The 22,059-nt window shown below is 43.2% G+C and overlaps 1 protein-coding gene across 4 annotated transcripts in view; it reads right to left on the bottom strand.

Annotated features, from left to right (window-relative positions):
- The window catches only part of LOC143367492 (uncharacterized), a 234,784-nt gene extending 216,768 nt beyond the window's left edge, over positions 1-18,016 (bottom strand). For 2 of the 4 annotated variants that reach the window (XM_076809344.1, XM_076809347.1), the window contains exon 1: positions 17,694-18,016. The gene's annotated coding sequence lies outside the window, so the exon portion shown is untranslated. The remainder of the gene's footprint in view (positions 1-17,693) is intronic. The other 2 variants (XM_076809343.1, XM_076809345.1) reach the window with 1 other exon arrangement.
- Positions 18,017-22,059: the final 4,043 nt, after the last annotated feature.

The raw sequence follows: 22,059 nt of genomic DNA, 5'->3' as shown, positions 1-22,059 counted from the left end.
CTGTATATTTTATTACAACTATTCGCTTGCTTTAGAAGTACATATGTGCAGCAACTCTCAGTAATTTTGTTATAGAAAAACATTAAAAAACGAACGAATAACAGCCAATCCGATGGAAGCTGCGTTGATATCGGTGAGCAAGATATTTCGGAAACCGCTGTATCCATTGGTCTAAACTTTTGCAGACTTCTTTTATATACCAAAGACTAGTAGATGAACGAAGGATTTTTTATTTGAACAAAAACTGTATTTTTAATTAACGAAAAACGAACAATTCAGACATCGGAAGAGCGTGATTTTGCGTCAAACGGCCGCCATTTTTTCAAAAACCAACTTTTTGTAAAAAAACTTCGTTCATCTACTGGATTCAACCATATCTTAACAGAATGTTTTTGAATTTTTAATTTTAGCTGATCCGGCTCAGAGAAAGGGCCGTATATTTCGAGCTGACACTTTGGTTTCGATGCGAGCCAGCCGTACTGTAGGATTATATTACGTTTGGTTATTGTTCAAAGAAGTTTCATGTGGATTTAGGGGTCATACCTAGTTGGCCGGTGAAGAGAGCGTGATTTTCGGGAATTTTTTGTGGAAAATCTAATGTATATTTTTTACAACTATTCTGGGCTATAGCCGCAAAATGAACACATAACGCTTGTTTGTGTGACTGAAACCGACGGTGCTGATATCGTCAAGCAGCTCTCGCATGCTGTGGGTTGCGAGATTTGTCGTTCAGAAGATTTTACTTATGTCACAATTTCACCCCGTGTTACAACCTACCCCGGTCTGCTCTACCCTCTTCCTATTTAGACAAATAAAAATGAGAATGGTCCCCTAGTCAATCAATGTCAAATACAAATCTGTTTCTACTAGTACCTACACAATTATCGACCAATTAGCCAACCAGCAGACTAATGAATTTCGCCACTTTCGACGCGACGACGAAGCTGGATCCGCTCGAGGCACGCGTGCTTTCCCTAACTCGGTTTCCCCGATTGCCGAACGGCCAGATTGAACCATCTACGGCCGCGCGAGCAATTTAATTACACGCCTCGCGAATTAGCCACGGCGCCGGGGTTCCACTTACGAAAGGTACGGTTAACGCGCCCCCCCCCCCCCCGCGTTAGCTTCAGCAGGGGAGAAAGAATGTTTTCTCACGTGCTCGCGGATACAACGGCGTGATCGGTGCTAAAACTTAACGGTAACCAACGGAGGAGGCAGCGTCCTGCCGTCGCCAGTGACTCACGCCTCTGACAGCAGCGTGATTTAAAATCTCACCCGCGACCCGTGCGAACCAAACTGCCCAGGGTCGCGGCAGTTTTTAAACTGTTTCCCGCGCAACGATCGTTCACGATTTTGCAAGAAATTCCGGTTGACCGAAGCTTCAGTAATTCTGGATAAATAAATTGTGAATATTATTGGGTCCCCCCGATATTGGATTTCATTTTTCTATATTCGAATGCTTCATCGAAGCCACCCAGTTTCAGAGAGGTCTGATGGCCTTTCATTGAATGACCTGTACTGAGAATCGCCGCAGATAATCTTCATCTTCTAGAAATATAGATTGACGACAGCTCGGAAGTAACCACTTCAATGGAGTCCAACATTTCAGCTGCTTCTCTGTCGCCCTCAGAAGCCACCCCCGCACTTATTCAGCCTCCGCTCTTCCCAGCTTTCAGCCCAGGAACAGAGAGATCCCGTACGCCGCGGGGGAAGCGGGGAATCGTGGGAAGTGATACCAATCGAAAAATCAAAGCAGCGCCCGATAAAATTATGTCGTAAAACGATACCCATGCGCCGACCAACACTTCTCTGGGCCCCTCCACGGACACCGTTAGGGTTGCCTGGTGTGCCGTTTCATCGCAAAAGAACTCCTTCCTGCGGCGATGGGAAATTCGCCTCTCGCGTGCAACGGCGAGCCTCTTTCACGCGCTCGCGGGATAATGTTGCCCGTTTACGGAGAAGGTTAAGAGGGATCAGAATGCTGGTTAATGAAACGCTTTTCACGGGCTTTTAAGCGAGCGCTGATGGTATCCCAGTCAAATCACAGCTAACGGTCCCGCGGCTGAATGAAAGCTCTCCAGACTCTATCCACGGACCCAAGGAGACAGCGAGATATTGATTTCACCTGGCGTGGTATCATTAATTCGATTTGCCGCGGTACGTTTCATCGAAGAGCGACCTTACAGGACCCCGCGTCCCAGTCACGTGAGCGCTCGCACGCCTGACTTTCCCTGGGACACCGAAGACTCCCAGGGAAACCAACTATCCTACTGTAGGTACCAATTGCCAGCTATGTAGTCCAAGTTTAATAATCTAAGAATCACGTTTTCCTCGACTCTGTATCCGAACTAATCAGAGGTACCGAAGTACAAAATAAACAGAGATTTGCCATCATTTTTAATCGAAACGCCTGCTACCTTCCCTACCGATTATGTCCACCGCTCACGCTTGCTAATGTCCACCGCTCACGCTTGCTATCTGCGCCGTTAATCAATGAGGACGACTGTTATCAAGGTCCGCGTTCCCGCCAATTTACGGCGGAGATATGCCCGCGGTTTTAATCAGCAGTGTGAGCGTCGCCTTAAGTAACACGTTGCGTTACGCAAACGACTTGCACTTTCGTGTTGCCTTCTTTCTTTCCCACATCGTGCACGCGTGTACACCCACCGCCGTGTCTGCGACTGCCTCCTACTTGCTCGCCCCGCGGTGTGCATCTCGTTCCCTGTTTTTCCGTAAATCAACGTTTCCCGCTGCTCGTACCTACGCGAGACTCTATTCTTGGAAGTAGCGTGCCGGCGCATCGATACGCGCTATCTATCGCGACGAGCCTGCATCAATGCTAATACGGGGTGTTTCTTGACCTCATAACAGGCACTTCGTTGAGGATTCACGCTGCTCTCGATAATAGCGAGGGGGGAACAGTGGAGGGAACGCAGTGGGAAGCTTATCTCGAAATAGATGGCTTTCCGACGCGTCAATTCGGTTTGTCTGTGCAACGATTACTTTGTGAAATGTGGCAATCCCGGAGAAATAACTTCATTAGGGTTGATTATAATAAATTTGTCTATTTTGGATGATAAATATTAATTGGGGTCTTGGATTAATATTGTGTACAGGAATTTTCTTTTCACCCTTTGTGGTCATACGGGGTATATCGCACCCCCCAAACAGAATATCGCTTTTTTTCACAACTTAAGGGGTCAGGCCTACCTAGAAATTTTCAAAAAATGAATTTTTCTATTTTTCTATTTTCTATTTTTTTTTATATTATATTTTCTACAACTTGAAAATATTCCCTGAAAGTGTCAAGTTAATCCGACCAAAATTGACAAAGTTATGCGCGTGTTCCTCGGTGTAGCGCTCAGACCCAAAACTTTAAACGCGTTTTCCTCAAAATCATGTTTTCAAAATCGCTGACACACATAACTAAAAAATTCATGAACCGATTTACTCGAGGCTTTGCAAGCCTATTTTGGGGTTAAAAATCTAAGCGCTATCGAGAGCTTTTCCTTTTTTTTGCCTAGATTTTTTTTATTTCACTCGAAAAACGAGAGATTTTTGCCAAATCTCGATGCTTCGACTTTGCACAGCCGTCATTATGTCTCGAAATAATTTGTCCAAAATCAGGCCCGATAGCGCCTACATAATTTCATATATTATCTAAAAAAAAAAATCGAATTTTCAATTTTGGATGATCCTGCACCGAGCTACCGGTCTCGGGCATCGCCTATAACTCACAAACCTTTCAATACTTTCTACCACAAAAAATACGGAAATATCCGTAAGATGTACTCTTTCCAATAGACTAATGTTTAATAATAAAAGTGTATCGGTTTTTCTAGAAAAAATTCCCAAAGAAGCATGTTGTTTCGACCGGTCAAGGTAGGCTTCCACCTTAAGCTACAAATTTCATCATATAAAAATTTACATTTCTAGAAAAAGACCATTAGTAATACGATAGTGAATTTCTCACTGGAAAGTTAAAAGATTCAGAACTCCGAAAATGGTAATTCAAAAATGATCCTGGAGTGCAGTGAACCCCATGTGACGAATTTCTGATTATAAGAATGCGTGACCGCGGAGGGTTAATATTCCGACAATATCCCATATTTTTGTAATACTCTGTACGTCATGCGTATGTTTATTAGATTCTATATTCCCCTTCGCGTAGCCCCACAGGCTGAATAGAACGATAGACTATCAGCGTCTTATTAATAACTCTGAATTGATTCGTAAACGCTGCTGAATCCGAGCGTTATCCGCCTGTAATCGGTGGCCCTATTTCCTCGACGGCAGATCGATCCGTCTGGAAGTGTTTCTCGTTCGATCCCCCGGTCGAATTGAGACAAAGACGAGTCCAGATTGCAAATGAAACGAGCACCACGACTCGGCCGTGGCGATCGGACCGTATATCAGAGCCAATTTACCGGCCATTACACGTTTGCCTCGCTAACGGCCTCTCCGCGTACTTTAGTTTATTGCCCCGGTGTGAAAATAACGCACGTAATCCACCAACCTAAATGTTTCAACACGAAAGACGCCTCACTCGCGGTCCAACGTCGCGGGAATGGTACGATTTAAATGAATCGATGCTGCGCCTGCCCGATCGACGTGTCACCTTTGCTTGCACGTCCCTCGTTATTGACGCAACCGACCCACGAAGCTCGATAACTCAATATTCAACCGCAATATGTACAGTGTAAACTGTACGCTTTCATCCGCTCGCAAATAAGAGCGGAGAGAATAATTAATTCTCGATCAATTTCGAACGATGCTTATTATTCCCACTGTGCAGCTTGTATGTAATTTCCTGGATTCTAATAGTCGAGTGTCTCCTGTTATTTCTGCCGGTGATTATGAAAGTGGTGTAAGTGAAGAACCAACAAAATTGAGATTTCTCATATTTTATGTTACAGTGATTTATATTTCAGTGTTATGAAAGAATGGGGAAGCTGACTGCAATTTTTTTATACCCCGGACGCCAGCAGCACATATGCCACTTGTCGTCGGTGTTTTAGGCGTATTTAAATTATCTTATTTTACTTCTTAATTCGTATTTCTATAATAAGTGCAAGTATCTGTAATTATTATTGGTATTATTATCAGATATTATTAATTATGTTGATATAGGAAATAAATTTGCATCTTTTGGGTTACAAAGGCGTCAAACCTGGTGAAAGAAAGAAAGACATTAGAAGTCAAATTTAGCATAACAAATTTTCCACCGTTTTCTAATATTTTATAATTTTCTTCTTTCGTTGTCATTTTAAGTTTGAAAACAACAGTCAACAAAAGTATTTGCGCTAGTAGCCGCCTCGGCGCTGCGCTTTGCGTCAGCTTCCCAATTGTTGCAAAATAGTCGTCCAGTAAGCAATGACGCGATTATGTCACTTTCATAATGAGCCGCGATAGTTTCACGTTCGTTTGGATTGTGGTGTAAGTCATTTGAGAGAAAGGAAATTATTACATATTTTTGTAAGATGTGGGGCAAGAAAAAAAAAAGGTAACGCGAAATATACTTAATTACCGTCAAGGACCCAGTTCCTGATCACTTAAGAGTAACTACCGCGGGTTTTTAAACGTGTAAAGGGAAAACTTAACCAAATTTAACAGATTTTTTTGTTATTTCAGTAAATCTATGTTTTATCTTTAATTTGGTATCAAAAGAAGTGCACGCATAATAATAATTATCTTATAAATTAACTTTGAAAGTGAAAAATGCAAAGGTAGCAGTTTCTGATCACTTTTATACGTTTTACTATGAGCTATAAAATTTTGCGTATAAATTTCAAAATACTTCATAATTATTTAGTAATTTGTTAGAATAAATTTGTATCATAATAAGCTCATTATTTGGTTTATTTTCCTAAACTGATCTGGAATTGGGTCCTTGACGGTATGCTGAAAATTTGAGGCAAATTAGGAGAAACAGTGATAAAGAATACAATACCAAAAATGGTAAAGTTGATAGTGGCAAAGTAGTTGAAAATAAAAAATTACTTCTGTTCGAAAAAATGTTTGAATTTATTAAGTCGTGAAGATCAAAAAACTACGTTGGAGCACTTTTGGAATTTGGAAGACATTCGAACGATTAAAAAACACATTTTCGTACAAGTTACTCGTACAATTTTACAATGAGAAACATTGAGAACCATTTTTTTTTAAATTTTAATTACAATAGACGGATTAGAAAGCCCTTTGGGTACAATTAATTACAAAATTAATTCCATTTTGTTCGATAATGGAAAAAATATGTTTTAATACGCCCAAACGCAACAGTCTAAAATATCTCGAAACAAAAAATACACGACTTACACCAATTTAAGAACTGTGATTTTAGTCATTCCTATGGGATCTGGGAGTTAAGAATCCCGAGTTCTCCTCTTGTGTGCGCGTTCCTCGTTCGAGCTGAATCAAACGGATCTATCAGGGAAGTGTTACGAATCCTCGGGGATCGCAGTCGTTGCTCGGAGGATTCTGAAGGGGTCGAGGCAACTTTGTTGGCAGAACCCGCCGTAAAGAAAGTTATCGAAGCCGTAACGACCGCTCGATCGAACGTTGGGCGTTTATCCTTCATCGACGTTGCCGAAAGATCGCAAAGCTCTTGCCTGGAGAGCCGTGCTCGGATCGGTTTCAGACCAGGCTGGGCATTCGAAAGGAATGAGGATAGAAGGAACGGTTAGGCCAAGCCAGATATATTTAACCTCTTCGCTGCGCACTCCGCCTGCAAGGAGCAACACTTGCTCTCCGCGATTTAAATAAATGTACGCTCCGAATACCAGCCATTGTTTCGTTGCGCAGCGTCAGCCACTTATGGCCACTTTTTTCCAAGCAAACGCCAGCCGTTGACTGAAGCAAGCGGCGAAGACTTCGCCAGCATTGTCCATTCTTTTGAATCGAGGGCTGCCTGTACCCTTTGGCAGCGGGTAGCTTAATGGGCATGAAAAGTATGAAAAGTGACGTGCTTGGTGTAACTAGTAGTTCCTCTATTCTTACAATTAGTGGAACACTTGATGAACAAAAGAAAATTATATATTCTACTAGCCAACTCCACCCGCGCTTCGCTTCAGGCCTAACAGATATTAAGAACTCTATAAAAACACATTTCACTCCTTTTCACCACCCCTAGGGGTTGATTAGAGCAAAATCCTCGAATTGGTTTTTAGGCATTCAAGTGGGTAACCTTTTGAAGTGAAAACTAAGTTGACATCTAATCGGGCCAAAGAGAGTTTAAGAAATTCGTGGGAACACATTTCACCTCCTTTCGCTCCCTTAGGGGTTGATTAGGGAAAATGCTGAATCTGGGTTCTAGGCATTTATGTGGGTAACCTTTTGAAGTGAAAACTAAGTCGACATCTAATCGGGCCAAAGAAATAATACGGAGTCCGAGAAAACATATTTCACCGCTTTTTACCCCCTAAAAAAATCTCTTCTTATCGAGCACCTACGTCGCAAAAGGAATATACCCTCCGAATTTCATGTTTCTAGGGTCAGCGGTTTGGGCTGGACGGTGATGAATCAGTAGCGCACCGATTTTACACAAGTATAGATTAAGAACGACTCGTGGACTCGTACAAAGAAGATGTTCTTGTAAGTTTTGCTGTTCTCTTTGGTAGCTCGAGGGAAACATCTCACAGAGGACACCCATGTATACTTTTCCTTTTGTACTAGAATTGAGGAAAGTAGATAAGACTTGGGCGCCAGAAGCAAAGATAACAATTCCCCCAACTTTAGTTACTAGGTACGCAGACAAATCTGTGAGTCAGTCACTGTGTGCATCCCGCCTACTGCAAACGAGCATTCCGATTTGGGGAACAGGCAAACAAGCTTTATCCGAAAACCGAGCACATTTTTTGTTTGCTTTCGAACGCCGTGTTTGCCAGCTTTCGGATAGACATGTAGGCAGAAACTTCGTAGGTTGATTATCGTTGGTGAACCCAAGTACTGCGGGGATGTGGCCTAAAAGGAATACGAGTTCCTTTGATTACGAAATTTTGAATGAAAGGCGGATCTTTAATGAGCGATCCTTTCATCGCGACAGCTGTTCAAGCGCAGCCCGAAATTCGCGACGCCTCGACTAAACCGTGTCCTTTTTGCCAGCAACCTACGTGGACCCGACCCGGCATAGATGGGACCACGCACTGTCGCGTCACTGTCAAATCTGAATGTAGTCGCCGTGAGTCATCAGCCTGAACAGCTGTTCGATTTCTGATTCAGCAATTAAATGCCTCGTTACGAAACTCGCGTGCTCTATAAAACGCCGAGCAGTTCCGGCAGAAGATCTGTCCCATTCGTTCGGGATGCAATAAGAAACACTCTGCACGATCTATACCGATCTTGTTGCACAATGTGGCAAAAGCAAGCACGCTGCTTCTTTCTTCGTTGTAAGAATAAACCGCTAAGCGATCCTACTGTAAAAAATATATTTCCATCCCCCGAGACTTCCTCCAAGAAATGTGTATCTCAAAGCAGTGGAAGGATCAAGGTGGAAGACGTTCGAAAAGAAATAAAAGTTATGGGCTACATTCTGGGATGTTAACCGTCCTTTAAACATTGTTGTCAGCGTGGTACAAGTTTACGAATATCACTCCACCACGTCAGCCTTCCTCTGCGAGACTGTAATAGCGGTTTAAGGAAATGGAGCAACTTTGGGTACAGTGGAGAAGGACTCGCACAAGGATCCGCGAGCCTGCAGAGTTGGAACTTGATCCTTCGAAATGTGCGGTCGTACTTACCAGCAGCGTGCTTTCTCCAACATTTCGCGGCCGACAAAGGTGAGTCTATTCCGCGCGATAAAGGGGAACAGAGCCACGGTTGCTGCCCCGCGACGAAAAGGGCGCGTTTAAAACGCGCGAGCGGATCCGAAGCCAGAAAACGGAATGGTATCGAACTGGCGAGTTATACATACACGAGGGTACGGATAAAAATAGACGGTGAAACACGCGCGAGGACCCTTTCGTCGGGCCTAAGTGCGTAAGTGGCATGGAGTGGTTGACCAGTTGGTCGGAAGTGCACGCCGCTCGGTCGATGGGGATGTCAGCGCGAATCGTGACGAAAGGATGCAACTGGTTGCAAGGGGGAACAGCGAAGAGGCAGAACGAGAGATCGAAACAGAGCAGAGTCACGCGGAGGGGGCCAGAGGAGCCAGGGGTCCCCATTTTGCCAAAGAAACAGGACGCGAGATATTATAAACACGCGCAGCTAGTGGAAGAAGCCTAGCGATGTCTGAGAGTAATTTAGACTGAAGATGGCAGGGCACTAAAGAGCCAAGAGCTCAAGGGCCACCGCTAAATGGAAAATGAAAGTAAACCCAGTCAAGATTGAAGGTATAACATTCCATAGAAAGGCAATAACGTGCCCATACACACTAGCAGGCTGACCTCCAGCTATCCAAGGCCGTGTAGATACTTATGAAACGTATCCCATCCTTAGGACCCCTATCCCTCGTATCAATATCCCATTAAGATCGAACCTCATCTCCACGTATCAAGCTGGAACCATATCAGCCAAATCATATTCAAACAAAGCATCAATAATGCAGAACAAGTTTCTCAGGGTCATCCTTAGGCCCTACATCTCTCGTTCGCATTCCTTAAGGGGTGGGCACGCCTAGTTGGCAGGCGAAGAAGAACGCGATCTTCGGGCATTTTTTGTGGAAAATCTAATGTGTATTATTTACAACTATTTCCTTATTTTAAAAGTACATGTATTCAGCAACTCTCGGTAATTTTGGCACAGAAAAATGTTAAACAAATGAACGAGTAACAGCCACTCTCGTGGAAGCTGTTTTTATAAAGGCGCCGAGCTAGACCATCTGAAATTAAAAAGTGAAAAAGATTCTGAGTCTAGCTGATACTTGAACGAAGGATTTTTGTTTTTGATGAAGACTCTATTTTTAATTAACGAAGAACGAACAATGCAGACGGCTGCCGTTTTGTCTAAAATCAAGTTTTCGAGTAATCTTGCGTTCAAGTACCAGATAAACTCATATATTAACAGAATCTTCTTCACTTTTTGATTTCAGATGCTCACCGCACAGTGCCTTTATAAAAACAGCTTCCACGAGAGTAGGTACTCTTCGTTCGAGTTTTAATATTTTTCTGTACCAAAATTAGCCTTCCCTTCGCCCGAGAGAGCCGTTGCGTCGATGGAAGTCGAAGGCACGAAGAAGCGTGCTGCGCCGATCATTTCGGGGCCCGCTCGACTCGTGATTCCCTGGGCCCTCTTCCTCGTGCCCGGAATCCGAGGAAAGAAAGAGAAACACACGTAGAGCGGGCACTCGGCCGTCCAAGTCGTGCCTCAACTTTCACTCTGATCTGTTACGCCTCGACAATATCCCGCTTCCACGTCCCTGCCCCCCTTCCCACTGCCCCCTTCGCCGCCGCCTACCAGCGTCGATCCTGTTCTGATTCCTGTTGCGAGGGTACAAGGTAACGAGACGTATAAACGTCGCACGACCGGTCACCGATAAACCATAAGGGAGCTGTACCCGTCACTCGGGCTCGATATGACGTCAGGGCCGGTGCAATCGATAGCGGGACGAAAGGGATGCAGGTGTGCGCCGGGGCCACATCATGCAGCCGGATTTAATCGACGAGCGAGCAACTTTTGTGAAACCGATCAGCGAAAACCGAGTACAAAGGATGAACGTCTGTGTAGGGATTCACGGAGCCACGTGAAAATGGCCTATACAGTGCCGCTCAAAAGTAGCTTCATCCCTTGTTACAGGCACGTCTGACAATGGAGGAAATAGAATGAAACATAACGCAGTTGATTATTGCTCTGTTTAAAATTGCCGCTTCTTTTTCTTAAGTCCCCAACCCGAAAATTCTGATTGTAATGCAACTTCGTGTGAATGTAGTTTTTTGTGCTGCGGAAATTCACTCTGAAGGGGTGAAAATCAACCCCTAGGGGGTTATGCGTACCTGTAAGGTCTGAAAACACAAGTATTTTCGGGATTTCTTTTTTCAAAAACTAGAAGACTTTTTTTAAATAAACGTTGTGTATTCGAAAGTGTATATTTTAAAGCTGTTGTAGTATTTTTTGCAATGCGATATCTAAATAAATAATGGAATTATAGGCGATCTCCCGGCAGCGTTTTTTTATTTAAGCACTTTAAGGTGACCACTGTAGCTTTGACGTGGTTCGTCAGAAATAAGAAATTCGACCAAATTTAGTTAGCGTATTATATTATCTAGACCTTAATCGTGGCTCTTTCATTTCCGTTGCCTAGTTTTTATTTTACAGATGAAAAATGAGAGCGATTCTGTGGCGAAAATCGATGTGTTTGCTATGAGCAGTCACCATTCGGCAGCAAATTAATTTCTCGGGGTAATGAACGATTAAGGACTAGATAATCTAATATACTAACTAAATTCCCGCGATTTTTTTATTTCAGATGAACCAGGTCAAAATTAGAGTGGGCACCGCAAACTACTGAAAAAAATCGCTGCCGCGTAATTGCTGATATTTCTCTTATTCATTTATATTTTCCATCGCAAAAATTACTATGCACAAATACTTTAAGATGTGCGCTTTCGAATACATAAAGATTTGTTTAAAAAACCCTTCAAATTTTTCCCCCAGAAAATCCCGAATATACATGTTTTTTCAGACCTCACAGGTAGGCATAACACCTTGCCCCGCTACCGCGTTCTTTCGTTTAATTAAATATAACTTTGTAACGGCGTGAAATAGAAAAAAAATTAAATATAAGAATTGTTCAGTTTTTCATACTCTATCGCACCACTAAAAGAAAAACACAGCTATAGGTATTTAGGAAATTAAAAAAACGGGATAACTACGAGGGTTGATTTCACTTCTTCAGAGTGAATTTTCGTAGTAAAGAAATTGCTACTTGCATACTCCAACATGCTCCACATTCGCAATAAAGTTTCATTGAACTCTGAATAATTGTGCAGGGAAGAATGGAAATCGGAATATGTGAATTAGCGATGGATACACCAGCATTGAGAATTGCGGGTATATATTATGAGCAAGCACGGTGGCCAGTCGAATGGCAGCCGTGAACCCAATATATTTTCAGCCGGGTGTACCAATATATTTCCTAATTGCAACGTGTAATTGTTATTGCGTGCTTTATGATGGATTTAAAGATAACGTAGCGGATTTCGTGGCGAGGAAACACAGGGGCGCGCACGCGCCTCAGTGAACGGAAGAAAAATTTATCGCCGCGAGTCAGCCACGGGCGGAGTTAAAAATATGGCCAATTAAGGACCCACACAAAGCTGAATGCAAGGGGCGAGCGTATTCTGGCTTGACAAATCCGAGATGGAACGGCCTCGTCGACTTTCCCCATTTGTTTTCTCTCCAGCGCCAAGTATCGTGGCAGTTAACTCTTTTTCAACAGATTTATCAGATCGTCCTTTGCGCGCCCGCAATTTCAAAACCCTCTCCATTTATAACGCAACAAAAGGGGCTTGGGTAAAGGTTCGCATAGAAGCGGAGAGCATTATCGACGAGTTAATCCTGTCACTTCAACTATAATGCACTTTCCTAACTACGTTCGCTCGCACGTTGCCACAGTTTAGGTTCCACTTCCAACACATCATTCAGCAGAGCCAACTATCGCGTGAACATGCTCGGGGAATCGATTCCTTTGTTTTTCGTCCTCGCACCAATTTTCAGATCCCGCCCGGCGCGGCGTGCACGTACACGCACGTGGGACGATCAAGATTTAAAGACTGGTTCCGAAGATTTAAGATCTAGTCGCGTTACGTCGCCGGGCACAGCTTATTTTCGTAAAACGCCGCGGAGCTTGCAATTAGCATGCACCGCGGAGGATGGGAAAAAAGGGGGATACGACGGGACGTTAAGAGTTGAAGAACGAGTTCGCGGGGACAAGTTTCTTTACAAAGTAATAGTCTCTCTCTGTGTGGGATCGCTGAAGCTGTACCCCGAGATTTGCCTCGTTTCTACTTCCCTTTGCCGCAGAGTTGAACCTGAATTGGCGATGAAAGTTCGATTAAATAGCTGCTTGGAGTGGAGCTGAATGAATTCTCCCAAGTGCCTCAATGGTACCAGCAACAATCTGTTCCGGCGCGGGTTTCTCAAGCTATGGATGGATGGCCTAACCCTGGCCAGGGTTGTCGAAAGCTATCGGAACGGCCGTACAGTTTTGGGGTCGATCGATAAGGAGCACAAACATTGGCGGTTCCTTTTATCGCCACGCACAATCCTTAAGCCCCGTGGCGACCGTATTCCCCGTGTGTCTTGTAAACAACGGAAAAGACGGAACATCCTGAGCCCCGACATCACGAGAAATGAGGTCATCGGTGCAAACAGTCACCCCTTTATAACCCTACGATGTAACGAACTCGGGAACCTCGGGAACACGAAGAGAAAATGGGTGAGCTCCTAATGAACATTTCGATTCTATTGCCGAGAGGAAGATGGGGGATGAAAGAATCACAAAGGGAGGCGATATCCGCCAGTGAATTGTATCCTTTCGCTTTTACGTGGCAGAGTTAAAAGAAACACGAGGTGATCCAGTGTCTGATTAATTCAGAACATCTCTACTCAACATCCCCTTTATTTAACTTGTTGAATTTAATATACAGGGTGCATCTGAAATCGTAGTAATTCCTCGTACAAAAGTAACTCTTTTTAATCACGAGTGTCTAAGAAATATTCTAATTAGATTTTCTCAAAAACTTAGCCCTGCATATAAGATGTTATTTAATATTTTTGGCTTACAAGGCGAGAACGCCATGTGGTAGACACCGATTTTGACGAGCCTTCGCACGATAGATCTATGTCGAAAATCAGTAAATAGGTGTCCGAGCGTTTCTGCCAATGGGTTTTAATAATAGAGATATTTACATTTAAATTATTCAAAATTTCATAGTGGCCGTGGGGTTTTAGTGGGTAAAAATCCCACACTACCCTGGCGCCCCTAGGGGATTCTCCTCTGAAGGAGTCGGGGTGCCTTTTGAAGATTTCCCAAGTTAAAAAAAAATTATAAAGAAAATAATTTATAAAAAAAATTTATAAAGTTTTTTTAACATGGAGACATCTTCAAAAGGCACCGCGACGCCTCCAGAAGGGAATCTCCCGCGGGCGCCAGGGTAGTGTGGGATTTTTACCCTCTAAAACCCTGCGGCCACTATGAAATTTTTAATAATTTACTTATAAATATCTCTATTAATAAGGCCGATTGGCTGAAACGCTCGGACACCTATTTACTTATTTTCGACATAGATCCACCGTGCCAAGGCTCGTCAAAATCGGTGTCTACCACACGGTGTCCTCCCCTTATTAGTTTTGAATGAAGAATCACCTTCCTTTTCGATTGTATCATGCCGAATACACCCTGCATCAATCGTTTAATTATCCTGAACAGGGCAGCTCGCAAAGCTTGGTCCTAGCAACTTTACAAAAGTTTGTAGGATAGTAACGATGTGTTTGGTTCCGAACACCAAGTGCTTCCTTCTTTTTCCTGCGTGCCATGGGGCTAACAAATTTCGCAATCTGCCCAACGCGTCAGCGAAGATTAACGAGACCTGAAAATGAGTTCGGTATATGTGTTCCAGGCGAGATCGATTGTCGTACTGCGACACTAGTGTTGGAGTTGGCACAACCAGAGGGTTGGCGTTCGCGGCTGGCCCTGAGATCAAGCCCCGGACCACAGAAACCTTCATTGAGATTCTCTCAACGTTCAAGAGTGAAGTCCGATCGAATTTAGACACACCCGCGCTTCTAACGCCGCTCTTTAATAAACCATTCAAAAAGTGTCGTAAATTAACCCCCTTAAAAGCCGCGAGGACTTTGCGATCCACCCTTACTTCTATGTAACTAGTCGATTTTACTTCGAATTGGTAGTCAAGGATAGATAAAAAATATTGGTGACTGTAATTCTGCCAAGGCACTCGAGTTTCCTCCGTCAATCTCTGCGCCTACTTTTGTGATTGATAATTCCGTTTCGAAGCGCAGTTTCGTATGCGAATTGAAAAAATCGTTGGGACCACTTTCCGCGGAGCTGCCTTTCCGCGAAACGAAACTATGCCACAATAAGTTATGTCTGAGTATCACGGAGACGTCGATAAAAAGCGCAGCCTTGGTACCAGAACACGCGGGAAATAAGGGGGCTAATATTTCGTTGAACACTCCGGCGAGGACAGATAAACAGGAAGCGGAATAAATCCAGAAATTCTGCAATTTTACTATTCATCGAGGATCCCCGAAGCACTGAATTGTTTACTTAAAATGAGATGTATGTTGGGTGATTAATAGAGAGATCAATATTTCGTAGCAATACTTTACTACACGACTCGCTCAAAATACTATGTTAAATACACAGCGCTTGTTTTACACGTGATACACTGCTCGCTCTCATAAATTATTCAGAAACTCAGAAACTCTCCTGAATTACCCGACACACCACAATTATCCGGAGCAAAGTATTTGCCTAAGTAGGGTTTCAGTCAAGGAATTATTGCAAACGAATTGTCCGCAGCCGACCCAAGATCCCCGCGATCAAACGCCCATGTTTCAACGATATCTTATTATTTTACTACGGGAGCGTCTCCATCTGTTTATCAGTTTTCCATGTCCTCCCTGCGCCCTCGCTTTCAAATCTCTACCACGGCCCGTTGAGAGAAAATAAAAAGGAAGCAACCTAACCGCGATAAGAATCGCTGCGGGCTTTCCAGCTTGCACAATTGAGTCCCGGGCTCCGCGACGGATTTATTGAAACGTTTCCTGTCCACTCGATTGCACCACGAAATTAGCAAGATGCCTGGGACTAAACGAGATGAACGCGGTAAAATATCGTGACATTAAATTTCCTGCCGACCAGAATTGCTTCCTTAAAGTGGCGGCGCAACGTTTATTCGCATGCCGAGGGGTTTATCTGCTTGTCTCGACGGAATAGACGCGGAAAAGCCAGCTCAAATATCGCGGGGGAAAAAGGCCGTCCAGTGCTTAGAAACGGACTCGCTCCGATCCACGATTATATCACGATAGTCTCCTCGGAGAATTAAATCTCTGCCACGAAATATTTTTCGATTTATCTCGGCCGGATTAGGCGCAAATTACACATGGGGTAGATATATATTTAGAGTATGTTTAGACTGGATTTACGCCTGGAGTAGGTCTCGGTTGGGTCTCTCGGTTAGTTCCGGCTGCTGGTTAAATCCAAAACAAATACCGAGTAGAATTTCAAGTACAACTGTGCCGCGTTATTACACGGAATTGCGGGCTAGCGTTGCTTCGGAAATATTTTCGCAGTATGTTAATCAGCCACCAGAAGCTCCCTCTCCTTTTCGAGTTTTCTCGCCCGAGATGAACGAGCCGAGTAACACAAGTAAGCCGAAGGAAGAACAGTAGCTATATTCATCGCATTGAAAACGTCCGGCGAGTTTATGCTGCCGAGTAACCTGCAACTACACCGTGTAATTACGGCACAATTTCGTACTCTTATGTTACTGAAAGCACTGCCAGTATTATGTACACATGCGCGCCAATTGTATCGCCGCCTCTGAACGCGCGCGATGTACCCGTGTTCGTGGAACACATACTCGGACGCACACAGGCACAGGTATATTCAATAAAAAGCGAGACCGTTTATTATGAAATCCACTGGTCATTTGGAAAACGGCGCAGCTTCTGGTAAAGCCGCGTATTCACCTGCGCATTCGCCCCGAATGTGCATTCGGCGCGCACCGATTTTTTGCTCGTCCGGTGTTCGGCGCGTGTTCGGGGCGCGGCGCGCATTCGGGCCGATCCGCTTGTTGGCGGTCCATCAAAGCGCGCATTCGGGTCCGAACAATACCATGAAAAGGACGCCGCAAATTTCACTCAACCCCGAACGCGCGCCGAATGCGCGCCGAATGCGCGCCGAATGCGCGCTGAGCTCCGAACGGGCAAAAAATCGGTGCGCGCCGAATGCACATTCGGGGCGAATGCGCAGGTGAATACGCGGCTTAACATCGCCCACTTCGCACACTATCTCGCGACACACGTTTTACCACTTGAAATTTACGCCGCTTCCGTTGACAAATTATATATAATTATAGCCTATTTAGCGTCACCTCGTATACCATGCCTCAATTTCTTTCCTTCGCGCCCTCTCGCGGCGCAAAACTGGCCCGCTTTCGTTTGGCGTGCTGATTATCACGGGAAAGTGATGGCGAACTATCAAAAGAGAACGAAAGATGGAAACGAGACGAGGGCTGTGTACGAGGACTCGGCTAAATGGCAATATCTCTCGGCGGCGTCTCTGTAGCACGTCGCTTTCGGTCGTTCTTGTTGACGTACCAGCGAATTCGCGACCGTCAGCGGGTAAAGTGGCATTGTGTACCGCGCCGAGCGGGTAACCTGTCTTTTTCGACGCGCGAACGAAAAGAAAGAGAGTCGACTGGCGCTCGTCTTTCTCCCGTCTCGTTGCGTCACTGTACCGCGAAGCTGCATAGGCGCGTACTCGCACACACGTGCGGGGAACCTTGCCCAACATTTCGTTCCCTTTCTTTCGGGCGTGCTTGTTCGAGCGGAGTCCGGTCGGAACGGATTTTCCGAAACCGAACGACCTCTGTTGCGGGGCGGAAGGGAAATGCGCGAGAGGCTGAACACTGCCGCTTCGCGGTAAAGGACTCGCGAGGTCGCGAGTGTGCCGATTGGTCGAGGGGAAACGGCGGAGCGGATAGACTTTGTTGGTGTTATTCTATGGCACTCACCATGCAGAAGAGCTTCACGTCGGCGTTACGCCCGGGCACGAAGAACAATCTACGGAGACGTACACCAAAAGAAATCCAGCAAGCGTGGTCGCCGTTGGTCCTGGCGTGGCGTGTGTCAGCGGGCTCCTCCGGGCCGCGGGGAGCCTCGTCCCGTTTCCTTCGGGTAACGTCGCAGCTACGCGGACGGACAGCCGGCGAATAGAAAAACCTCACACGCGTGCCTCTGCGGACAGTGAGAAAAGGAACGTTGCACGGCGGATCGAACCGAGTTGAGCGCGAGTCACACACACGGGCAACCGTACGGCGCGCGGGTTCAGCGGCCGACTGAAACGATGCAGTCGCCTGTAGTCCGCCATGGTCCGCTCGCGGACCCCTGTGGCCCCTCGTGGTCCAGCCAACCCCCCACCGCCCGGCGCCGTGCGCGACCAACAGAGACAAAGCGGCTGCGCGCGCACCTACACATTTTTTGACCCTCCACCGTTCCCACTTCTCTCCACCTCATCCTCCCACCCCGCTCGTACACCCTTAGGCTCGGTTCATCACCGCGCCGTTCCGTCGCTAGCGCACATGCACGGTGCTTAGCGATGGGGTTAATCCGGTGGAGGTGTCTAACCGCTCTAATTCCAAATCAATTTGGTAATAAAGTATATATATAGGTGTAAATGAATAAGGTATTATTAAAATTGGTTATTCGACTAAACGATTCAATTTCTAATTGCCACGTAGTACCGTGGTAAATAGTATTCTGCTTTTTAAAATTTCGAGAGGTGGTATTAAAGAAATCTAAGATATTTTGTAAATAGAATAAATAACCTTTTTTTGTATACTAATAAATAAACATATTTATGTAATTATGTTATTTATTAAATAGTATTCTGCTTTATAAAATTTCGAGAGGTGGTATTAAGGAAATCTAAGATATTTTGTAAATACAATAAATAACCCTTTTTTGTAATACTAATAAATAAACATATTTATATAATTATGTTATTTATTAAATAGTATTCTGCTTTATAAAATTTCGAGAGGTGGTATTAAAGAAATCTAAGATATTTTGTAAATAGAATAAATAACCTTTTTTTGTAATACTAATAAATAAACATATTTATGTAATTATGTTATTTATTAAATAGTATTCTGCTTTATAAAATTTCGAGAGGTGGTATTAAAGAAATCTAAGATATTTTGTAAATAGAATAAATAACCTTTTTTTGTAATACTAATAATTAAACATATTTATGTCTGAACCCTTTATTATTCTGTTTAGTATCTCGTGTATTTTGAAGCGAGGATAATTCGTATTTTATGAAATCGTTCGAGTAGAATGACAGAATTGTTTATATTATACAGCTTTGAATGCTATGTATAGATTAATTGCTGAGATTAGTGCTTGCGATTGATACGTAGGCGTTTGCAAAGGATTAACGTGAAACCGAAGGGTATCGCTCCCATTGCTAATAAGGCGACGTACACATCGCTAGCCAGGAGTCTTTAGCCGACACTCTCGCTACCGCGCACTCCCTCTTCCCCGTACTTACAGACTCGTCATAGGCCCTGTTTACACCCCGCGAGAAGGAGAGACTGTTACCGGTCTGGTAGCTTATATCGATGTAGGAAAAAGTACCGGCCGATCCTATTGCACTAGTGGAAACGAGGTAACCACGCTGCAATTCGACGGACCAGTACCAATGGTAGCAAAGAACGCGCACACGACGACGACCTTCTAATGCATTCTGATAACGCGTTAACGATTGCACAATGCAAGGTATATGCTGTAGGTTTTTGCAATATAAAAATGTAGCTTCGACAATTACGGGCTCGAAGCGAACCGAGTGTAAAATTGAGCAACATTAGTGATAAGCTTTTTTTTAAAATAGAAACAAAAACATTCGCGTTACATAAACAGGTAAAACAAATTTCTTTATTTGATCGTTACGTGTGATATAACTAATAATAAACCGCGAAAACCCATCAACCCTTGACTACAGTTTTGAACAAATTTTCGCTTACAAAATTTTGCATAATTGCTAGCACATTTTCTTTTACCTACTCGGGTTCGACGAGTTGCTATTAACTCCCTTAACGTGTAATTATTATAGGGATCCATTCCCACTACAAAGCAGTAATTATTATACCTCGTTTCCTAATAGCGGTGCACCGGATATCATGCTTGATTACGAAGAGTTACGAAGAGTTAGGTGCGAGCGTCAAGGGGTCTGTAAACGAGAGCTTTGATAAGCACTAAACATTGACGTAGACTATGCGAATAATGTATTAGTTAACCCTTATAGGTAGTTTGATGAATGCGTTTATTGGAGATGCATGGTATGAGAAAAGTTTTTATGAATTTTATATTTATATGTGTAAAAATTGTGCAACTACATTCTAATTGTTTCTGCATTTCAACTATGTAGGCTACCATTTTCTCATGCAATTTGAGTAGAATACTACATCTGTATTTGTTGTAGAAACTTATTTTAGGCAGCGTTACTTCAAATAGCTTTTTTAAAGATAACGTATATCTCGTTGCGAACGATTTGAACACTTAAATTCCCAAAATTGTAACAAATAGGTATTTAATGATTGGGTGATCATTATTCTAATCATATAATTATAATACTAGTACCGAGGGTGCCCAAATTATTATATTCAAAACATTTCCGTCAATTTTTGGGATCATTTTAAAATGAATTTAATACGATTAAAAAAAATCTTCAATTTGCAACTAAAGGTCCTGAAAGGAAAGCTTCTTAGCTTTCCAAAACACTCAGGAAAATTTGTCAACGATCGTGAGTTCGCAAGTTGCAGGTGTTTAAAGTGAAAAGTACCTTTTTTTTCTTTGATCGCGAATAACTCGGTCAATAAAAATCATACAACGAAATTAAAGATAAATGTTTGCTGTATAAGAGCTCCTCGTTGGATTTACCGGAACAATTTTTTTTTGGCCCGTGCATACGTTCAAACTGGGCCAAAATTTCTGAAACTTCGTTTTCTACGCTTCATCTTGATAAAACAGTATCATAATGGATGAAACAAAATTTGAGTCCTTGATTCAAAACCTAGAAACTTCAAGCGTTAAAATATGTTTTTTAAATTTTTTTTGCGCCCCCTGGCATCGGCACCCAGGGCATACGCCTCTGACTGTACATACCATGCATTTTCAACGTATACCGTCTACCTTCATCGAAACTGGTGAAAGATTCTAGCTCGTTAACTTAATCGTTATCATATTTGTTCAAGATGACGTACACAATATTGCCACTTGCATGGACCAGCATTACGTCCACTATCGTTGTCATTATTACATTCGATTCAACTGATTCTTAATCGCATTGAAAACTTTTTTCGCAAAGCCATTAAGGATTTCTGTTCAAGCCGCGAACGATTACTTACGGAAGTGACCAATCGCGCCAATTAACTGCACGAAACATTTGAACCTAAGGTTTAAATTGACTCTTAAAATTATGAATTTCCTGATACGAAATTACTGATAATATTAATTCTTCCACTTATATTATATCCTAGAAGTAGTGTAATCTAAAATATATTTCTATCAGTATTTCTCTCCATCTTTCTGTCAGTATTTCTCTCCATCTTTCTGTCAGTATTTCTGTCTCTTTCTATTTTACAGTTTCTTTCTCTGTCTACTTCCGCTTTTGCTCCAAATCGCGGCAACCAATCAGCGACGATACACGTTGTTCCGATCACTCTCTAGAGAATCACTAAAATAGCGAATTCGGTATTACGCACTGACTCTGTGCTGAAGCCAGAAAATGAGTTGGATTAGTTGTTTCTGATAGGGACGACGATAGCTCTATAAGAATCAACCAATCCAAGTAATTTTCTGGTATCAGCATAGAGTCAGTGCGAGATACAGAATTCGCTATAAATTATGTGATCGCGCCATCTAATCGGTAAAGTAGGAATGCATGTTGTTTATTTGAAAATTGACAAGAGTCGTCACACTCATTTGTAACAATTACTGTTGTATCATTATTTTTTACAGACGAGGTGAGAAAAGTGTGCTCTTGTAACAATATAACTACTTATTTCCACATAATTTACAGTGTTTCAGGAATTGATTCAAACGTCATATATAGATGCATGTTCGTGCACCAAATATCGCACACAATGCAATTCTAAAGATATGTATGTACATCAAAAGAAGATTAAAAATAAAAACTAATTACATCGTAAGACTACGCATAAATATCGTACGAAATCACGTAGCGCATGTATAGTTGGCGTAATATTATTCTCATCAGTTAACCTTTTCAAATTCAAACGTATAACCGTGAAAAGCCTTCCATTAACGTTTTTATGTAAATAGATCTTTCAATGGAAAAAATGCGTCTACATGTCTACA

This window comes from Andrena cerasifolii, chromosome 3 (genome assembly GCF_050908995.1).
Source record: "Andrena cerasifolii isolate SP2316 chromosome 3, iyAndCera1_principal, whole genome shotgun sequence".
NCBI classification, from domain to species: Eukaryota; Metazoa; Arthropoda; class Insecta; order Hymenoptera; family Andrenidae; genus Andrena; species Andrena cerasifolii.
The sequence above is the reverse complement of the archived record's forward strand: the minus strand, read 5'-3'. Positions and strand labels throughout refer to the sequence as shown.